Source organism: Mandrillus leucophaeus, unplaced genomic scaffold (genome assembly GCF_000951045.1).
Source record: "Mandrillus leucophaeus isolate KB7577 unplaced genomic scaffold, Mleu.le_1.0 Scaffold329, whole genome shotgun sequence".
Lineage (NCBI taxonomy): Eukaryota > Metazoa > Chordata > Mammalia > Primates > Cercopithecidae > Mandrillus > Mandrillus leucophaeus.
In genome coordinates, this window is record NW_012103465.1 from 1,842,437 (window position 1) to 1,851,260 (window position 8,824).

The 8,824-nt window shown below is 36.4% G+C and overlaps 1 long non-coding RNA gene across 1 annotated transcript; it reads left to right on the forward strand.

The window, feature by feature from the left end:
- The first annotated feature begins 2,072 nt into the window (after positions 1-2,072).
- LOC105545424 lies at positions 2,073-8,571 on the forward strand. Its single transcript, XR_001006918.1, has 3 exons — positions 2,073-2,576; positions 5,293-5,471; positions 8,244-8,571. It is a non-coding gene; the product is annotated as an uncharacterized LOC105545424 (long non-coding RNA).
- Positions 8,572-8,824: the final 253 nt, after the last annotated feature.

The following is an 8,824-nucleotide window of genomic DNA, read 5'->3' on the forward strand; positions in this document are numbered from 1 at the left end:
CTTCTAAATAACTAATGGGTAAAATAAATCACAATGGAGATTAGAAATAATTTGAACTAAATGGTGATAAAAATACAACAAATCAAAGCTTGTGGACAGCAGCTAATGCAGTACTGTACTTAATTATGTTAGAGAGAAGAAAGGCTAAAAAAAAATCAATGATCTAAGCATCCTTGTAGAGATATTATTAAAGAACAGCAAACCAAACCCAGAGAAATTAGAAATAAAAATGAATAATGATTTGGGCAGACATTAAAAAATTAAAATAAACATACAATAGAGAGGATCAACAAAGCCAAAAGTTAGTTCCTTGGAAAAGTTGATAGAAGAGATAAAGCCTTAGCAGAATTCATCCAGAAAAGGAGAAAGAAGGCCCATTAATCAATATCAAGAATGAAAAAACAGATATTGCTACAGATTCTACAGATATTAAAAAGACATGAAAAGAGGATGCGATGAGTGAATTTATGTCAACAAATTTAAACATTTAGATGAAATGGAGAAATTCTTAGGCAAATTAACTTATTTAAGAAATGGAGACTGTGAACAGGCCCATAAAATTGACTCGATGATTGAAATCCTCTCCACAAATAGAACTCTAAACCCACCCAGATGGTTTCAATGGTAAGTTCTATCAACTTTAAGGAAGAAATTATTACAGGTTTAAAAACTTTAAAAAACGGGGTGCAGTCCTAAAATCACTTTGTAAGACTAGCATAATCTTGATAAGAAATGCTAACAAATGCAATAACAGAAGGAAGAGCTACCAGTCACTTTCATTCTTGAATATAGATGTAAAAGTTTTAAATAAAATATAAGAAAGCATTATGACCAGGTTATATCTTCCCGGGAATATAAGGTACAATATCATCAAATTTAAATGAGCCTCTGATTGGTTACTATTCATAATAAAAATTTGTAAAAAAAAAAAAAAAAAAAAAGAAGCAGAAAGAAAAGAAATCCTTATAACATCCTTAGAATAGACAATTGAAAGTGTGTCCTCTATGATCAACAAGAGGGCAAACATACTCTTTTTTTCAACATTATGCTTTTTAACATAACTTGCTGGTGTAGCAAAGCAACAAAGAAAATAAAGGATTGGATAAGTGCCCATCAACTAATGAGTGGGTAAAGAAAATGTGGTATATATACACCATGGAATACTACTCAGCAATAAAAAGGAATAAAATGTCTTTTGCAGCAACTTGGGTAGAGTTGGAGGCTGTTATCATAAGTGAAGTAACTCAGGAATGGAAAACAAAGATGGTATGTTCTCACTTATAAATGGGAACTAAGTTAAGAGAACACAAAGGCATAAGAATGATGCAATGGACTTTGAGGCCTTGGGGGTGAAGGTTGGGAGAGGGGTGAGGGATAAAAAAAACTATATATTGGGTAACTGGAGAGGTATCCTATGAACATATATATTGGAAACTGAAAATGTAATTATTCAAATTATAATTCTTTCAAAATTTATATATAGATTCAGTGGAATCTCAGTGAAAATCTCAACAGATTGGTTAATAGAACTAGATAAGCTGATTCTAAAATTTTATTTTTAAATATAAAAGGCTAAAAATGGCCAAGATTTTCTTAAAGATGCATAACAAAGTCAGGGGACTCATTCTACATGATATCCAATGAGTATGGCATTGGCATAAGTCTAGACAAACAGACTGAGGGCAGGACAGAGGGAGTCAATGAACAGACACACATATATTTGGACACTTGAATTTGGATAAAAGAGGCAATGTAGGAAGGAAGGGAAAAGATAGTCTTCAATAGAAGGAACTGGATCAAAGAGATATTCAATGGAAAAAAAGAATAAAATTTTACCTCTTCCTTACAACATAAGTAAGTTAATTATTATAGACAAATTATAGACCTAAATGTCAAAGGCAAGACAACATTGTTTCCAGATAATAATATAGGAGATTGTCCTCATGACTTTGCATTAGTGGAAATGTTATAAACCTACACCCAGATGCCTGTGCTGATACCGACATGACTTTAATTGTGTGGGAATTTGCCCAGTCTGCACTCAATGCCTGTCTCATCCAACCATTTTTAATAAGTCATTACCATGTGGCTACCTTTAAGGAGCAACCAGAACCACTAAGACCAAAAGAGAATCCTGACATCTGGTGAAGTGAAGAAGGAGGGCCCTAGTACCTTTATTTGTGGGTAGAACTGGGCTTCTGTGGCCTGAAAATCTAAGGACCAAACATCAACTTTACAATAAAGAACCTGAGCTCTGGTAGAAGGGAGACAATGGTTACTTCTTTTCATGGATTCTAAATTCTGTCTGCCAGTCACTTTTCGTGTGTGCATTCATTGGTGTACAGAATGGAATTACAGAGGCAGAAGAAAATGAGGTGTCTGCCAAATTGATAGTTTAAAAAACATTTTAGTGGCCTACTTAACTGTAATTTGTTTCTGTTTTAAACAAGAAAAACCTCAGCATGTAAGCAAAGCAGACTGGACTTGAACAGATATGGAATGCAAAGCACACAGGAGAGTCATGGGGGTCCTGAAGAGGGATTAGAAGTTGTTATGCGATGAACAACATTGCATTGGTAAGATATAAGAGCATCATAATATACTCCTTTCCCTTTCTTCTTCCCCCACCTCCCATCCCTAAAATTTCCTAGACCTTTTCCCTGATGTTTGAAATTCCATCTTGGAGGAGTCTCTGTAGCCAAAGGTTTGATTCCTTTTATAAATGTGAGGCAAAGCAATGTCATTATGTGCATTTTGACATAAATAACTTAATATGGAAAATAAGGTCTGATGGGAAGAAAGCATGAAGCACTAACAGGAGTGAAGGAATGGTTTCCATGGGGCAAAAGGGCAGGAAAAGGACAAGGAGCAGGATCTGAAGGACAGGTGCTTCGACAAAAAGTGGGGCAGATACATCTCGCCTTGGAATTATGCAGACAGATGTGGTTTAGGATTGTGGGTGTCTTGGGGTAGTAACCAATCAGAGGCTCATTTTTCTCACCTGTAAAATGGGAATATATACTACCTGCCTTTGCTTAAGGACTAAATAAAATAATTATGTTACAGCACTTGATGGAATGTTAGGCCCAGAGTAGGAGTTAATTAGGCATTAGCTCCTGTATAGCCCAATTGTTTTGTTTTCTTTTTTAACCAAGACCAGTCTCTTTCTGAGTCAATTCCTTTGCCAATATCTTACATCTATCTATGCACTTAAATGCTTTCATTGATCTACAGCTATTGGATGACTTAGAAAAATTTCTTTTTTCTTTTTTTTTGAGACAGAGTCTTACTCTGTCGCCCATGCTGGAGTGCAGTGGCGCGATCTCGGCTCACTGCAAACCTCCACCTCTTGGGTTCAAGCAGTTCTCTCCCTCAGCCTCCAGAGTAGCTGTGATTACAGGTGCACCACATCTGGCTAATTTTGGTATTTTTAGTACAGATAGGGTTTCACCATCTTGACCAGGCTGGTCTTGAACTCCTGACCTCATGATCCACCTGGCTCAGTCTCCCAAAATGCTGGAATTACAGGTGTGAGCCACTGCGCCCGGCAGAAAACATTCTTTAGAAAAAAGCAGAGTGAGTTTATCTGGTATTTCCTGTCTCATAATATTTTTTTGTTACTATCTTTCGGAGTAGCTATCAGGAATGTGAAGAAAATAAAAATATCCTTTTACATTTTTTCTTACTTCAACTTGATAATATTTCGTATGTATTTTCCTGATGAAATATGTGGAAATATTGACAAAAGTACATCATGATCTGAAATAATGTGAATCGTTTGGAGATGACTCAAGGACAAGAATCTTGAGATAGAAGTCTACATCCCCTAAAAGCAATGACACCATGTCTTTGAACAAGGCCAAGAGAGAATCTAATTTATTGAAAACGAACATAGCTATTTCTTTCCCTTTTGAACAGTGGCTTTTAAATATTTTTTTTTCCTTACAACCCACAGTAAGAAATACCTTTTACATTGTGACCTGATACACACACATGCATGGTATGTGTGTGTATCTGAAATAATAGTTTCATGGAATAAAGCTTACCCTTATTCGATTTGATGCACTCTGAAATGTTCCATTCTACTCTATTTAACTTTTTAAAAAGCTGTTTGAGACCATTATATTGATTTTATGTTCCACACTTCAAACATCACTGCTTTAGGGTTTTACTTATTTTGCTTTTCTGAATGGCAAGCCTTCTCAAGACGGTCTTAAATGCACTTAATTTCGTCCTGTTTTCTTTTCTGGGATATTCTGTATCTCTAAATACAAATATGAAAAGGAGTTTATTAGCTACAATGGAAGGATATTGAGAAAAATCAATTTATAATTGCCCCAAAATTTAAGGAAATTTTACCATCTTTTACATTCCTGGCCCATTCAAATTCTTTCATTCCTCTCTGTTCCTTTCATATTTTTACCAAAGACTGATTTCCAGTTGCTATTAGGCACAACAGGCTTATTAAAGGGAAGGGAGGAGACTGACATTTAATAAGCACAAATTATGTGCAAGGTACTTTGCATACATTATTTCTTCCTAATAATTAATCATTGTATTTTTTTATTCGTACTTTTATTGCCTATATTATTTCTTACCAATAACTACTCATGGTATTTTTTAATTCACACTTTTAAGCTTATAAGAAAACAGGGATTTAGAGAGATAAAATAACTTACCCAGGGTCAAAAAGTTCAAAAAGCTGGTTTGTGGTAGAGCTGGCCCCCAAACTGAGGACTGCGTAGCACCAAAATCACTGCAATGTATTTTCCTGATGTCAACATAAAAACCACACAAAAGAAAAAAAAAAAAAAAGAACAATTAGATCTTATGTTTTTAATCTGCTAACTTTAGGAAGGCATGTATATATGTTTTCTTTGAATTGTTGTTGCTGTTGTTGTTGTTGTTAGAGTCTTATATATTTACCAATCATTATACAGAACATATGTGAACTTCCCGACATGTATTATGTGTATACAGTCTCCCCAGCACACTATTTATTCATTTAGAGTACTCCAGAGCTCATAACCTACTTGTGTAATTTTCCCCACAAGGATTCCATGTTTTCTGTTGGCTTTACAAAGACACTCAGGATTCTAATTTATTTGCATCACAACATTTACCTTTATTAGCCCCCTCAATATTGAAGAGAAAATCAAAATAAAATGCTTTCCTTTGTAACCTTTAGTTCTAAGCAGGGCCCATTAGGGACTTTAAAATATTCACTTTTGGAGCTGATTCCTGCATTGGTAAACACTTTGCATGGCATTAAATAAGCTTTGCCTGTTCTAGGAGACAGAATGGATTAAATTAAACAGTAGTGCATATCACTTGGCTGAAGTGACAGGAGTAAAGAACAGAATGCATCCACTCCTCCAGTCTCATTAAGCTACCTCTTTCTCCTGAAATTGGATTGGGATTTCAGGACACCTCTCAACCTACAGGAAACACTGGATCTAAAGCTGAAACAGGTACCCAGTGCGTTTTGAAAAATTAACTGCTCTATCAAAATATAATTTACATATCATAACCCAGTACAGTTTCCACCCACAACAAAATCCCTGATTCTGGAACTTAAAAGGAAAAAAATAATAAACATAAATTTCATGCTTTCATCAGTTTGCACGCAATCTGTCTCGCTCATAATTTTGCTCTCTCCCTCTTTCCCATTCCCCCCTCCCACCCCACTGCCCTTCTACCAGGTGCTCCTCATATACTATATCAATACGTCTACTCTGCTATTTCCACTTACCGGCTTTCAAGAATTCCTTACTGATTGTTTTATTTCAAGGTAGGGGCAACTGTAAAATAGCATCATTATGCTTGAACACACAGCTATCCCTGTGTTAGGACAGCATTAGAGGTACATCTGGTGCTTTCTCTCCAGAGGAAAGCAAAGTGGTAAGAAGAATTAAATTTCAGGTACAGTCTTGCACATCGCCATTAACAGTGAATATCAAGTGTTTCCTCATAGAGTTGTGAATGGTCATGTGGATGGAGATGAACTCCAGTGCAGTGACTAGGTGAAAGGTGAGATTACCAATGTACACAGGATGCCACCATGTCACCGTGGAATCATCAGTGTTATTTTCTGAGTAATGTCTTCAATGGTGGTGATGTCTTTCTTAAGTTTCGATAGTCCTTCCACTACCTCTCTAGCTCATCCCAGGCTGGCAGACATATAAACACAGTTTAGGATCCAAAAGATCCTGTGAAAAATAAGAACAGTTTAACTGTGGTTTCCTCACATTAATTGTGAGCCTATGTGATTCTCAGGTTAGAGTGGGAGATCACATATAATAGAATGCTCTCCTAGAGATGAACTGATTTGTATTTTTGACTCTATATGAGAAGGGACATGCCAGATAACCAACTTTGGAACTCATATTTGGGAAGAAGGGAGAAGAAGAAGTCCTGGCACCATTGAAGTGAACTCTACTTCCAGATGTAGGTGCAGGACACGGTAATGGTAAGATGAAAGCCAGTGTACCTAGCGATTACGGAGGACAGGTGACATAGAAGCTGCCTCTTGAAACAAGTTGTCTTTCACCCTGAAAAGGAGGTATCATCAGGCAGCTTATATTTTAGATTAGAAAAGTGAAAGTTACATAAATCGTGACTAGATTCCTGAAAGGAAGAGAGGCCGCTGGAAAATCTGAGAAAGAAAAACTGTAGGGAACTTTTGGCTGAGATTAAAATAGAAGGAGCTATATCTCTGAAAGGACTGCAGAGGCCTGAATGGGAATCTGGATAGTGAGGCAGTATTTCAGAGTGACCAAGAATCTTCCATGGGACCGCAAAGGGCATATTCACAGTAGCAACATGGGAGGAGCGTGAAAAACATCTTAGATGTTTAAGTTGTACGATGTTTTTGGACTACATAAGACCCAGGATTTTGGGGATAATTTATGGAGACAAGGTATATCTGTTTTCTCTTGCTGCTTTGATTACCACAAACTTAGTGGCTTAAAACAATACAAATTTATTATCTTACAGTTCTGTAGGTTTGAAGATTGAACTGGGTCTCACAGGGCAAAAATAGAGGTGTAGTTAGGGCCACATCCCTCTGGAGACTCTAGAGGCGAATCTGTTTCTTTCCCTTTCCAGCAACTGAGGACTGCCCACATATTTTGGCTCACAATCCCTTCCTTCAGCAGTGAGGCTGAGTCCTTCTTACACTGCTGCCTCTCCAGTTCTTTTTCTTCTGCCTGTCTCTTCCACTCATAAGAACCCTTGTGATTATATTGAGCTCACTTGGATATTTCTCCCATTTTTAGGTCAGCTGGTTACCAACCTTAAAGCCATGTGCAACCTTAATTCACCTTTGCCATGAAACCTAACATTCACAGGTTCCAGGGATTAGGAAACACATCTACTGGGAGGGCCTCTATTCTGCCTACCACACAAAGGAATCCAAACAGGGAGATACTGAATTTCCTGATAATACTGTAGGTAGGTAAGAGTGCAAGCAGGCTAAGGGATGGATTCAGCCCTGGTTCCCAACACTGGCTGCAAATATAATCATGTGAAAGCCTTAAAAATGCAAATGACCAGATTACACCTGCAGACATCCTAATGTAATAGATTTGGTATGGGTTCCAGACATTGTAATATTGGGATACATAGATCGGGATAAGCCAGGTGATTTTTATGTGCAGGCAGGATAGAGAATCACTAATTTAGGATGAGAAAGTCTATACCTTAACTCTAGAAGGTGAGAACAGAAATCCAGAGCATGTCCTAGAATTCTGTTCTTTTCTAATTTCCATCAGGTATTTTAGTTACATATCCTGTCCTACTTCTTTAATTTACCTCTAGCTATCAAATTTAATATATGAGCTTTAAGTATTCTTAGAAGTAAAGAAATAAATGCTTAGAAAAAATATTATTCTTAATTACACTTTATACATTTTAATTTACTCTTCCGATCTGTAAACTTGTTTTCCAAAAGTTATTTTAACTAAAAAACTGTATCATTAAGAGTTCATCAATAATAGTTTATTTCATAATATATACCTCGCTCACTTGTAATAAAGAGTTAAACTATGTTTCATTTACCTTAATGAAATCTATTTTCATGCAGCTTCACTCTACAGTGTTTACTTCATAAACACTTCATGGTATTTGAATTGGTTTATGCATTTTCTATTTTGTTACTTTTCTTATTTTATTTCGTTCTTGCATATAAAATTGTTGGTAGTTGCCATGGCAATTCTAATTGATTTCTTTCTGCTGTTTTGTAGGCTTTTAAAAAGATTTGCACAATACATCCTTCATATTGTTATTTTTATCTCTATAAGTTTGTAATGGCCTCAAAAAAAAAAAAAGCTGTGTAACAAGAGCATCAGATGTTACTTTGCTCACTGTTGAAGGCTGTGAAGAACAGAAGAAAACTAGGAAGAAAACCAAGCTGGGAAGGGCAATGAAGGAATGAGTTAGAGTTCAAAAGTAAAAGTATGTTCCATATAAAAGAAAGAGTTCAGGTACGTGAGTCAGTGGCAATGCAAGGGTGAGAGATGTGCTTTTAGAGAGAATTGAACTTGTCGATATGACTCAGCTCTGGAAGACCAAAAAATTATGGAGGGAGAGGCAGGAGAGGGAAACCAGGTGAAATGTCACCATTTTCTTTGTTTATCTCCTGGTAGATCTCAAAATCTTCTGTTATTCACACACACACACACACACACACACACACACACACATACACGAGCATGCACTCATGGAATGTGTCAGTATATCTATTGTCAAAATCAGCTCACTTCAGTAAAACAGAGATGTGATCCATCACAAGATGCTGTGTTGCTGATTAACTGTCTTCTTCTAG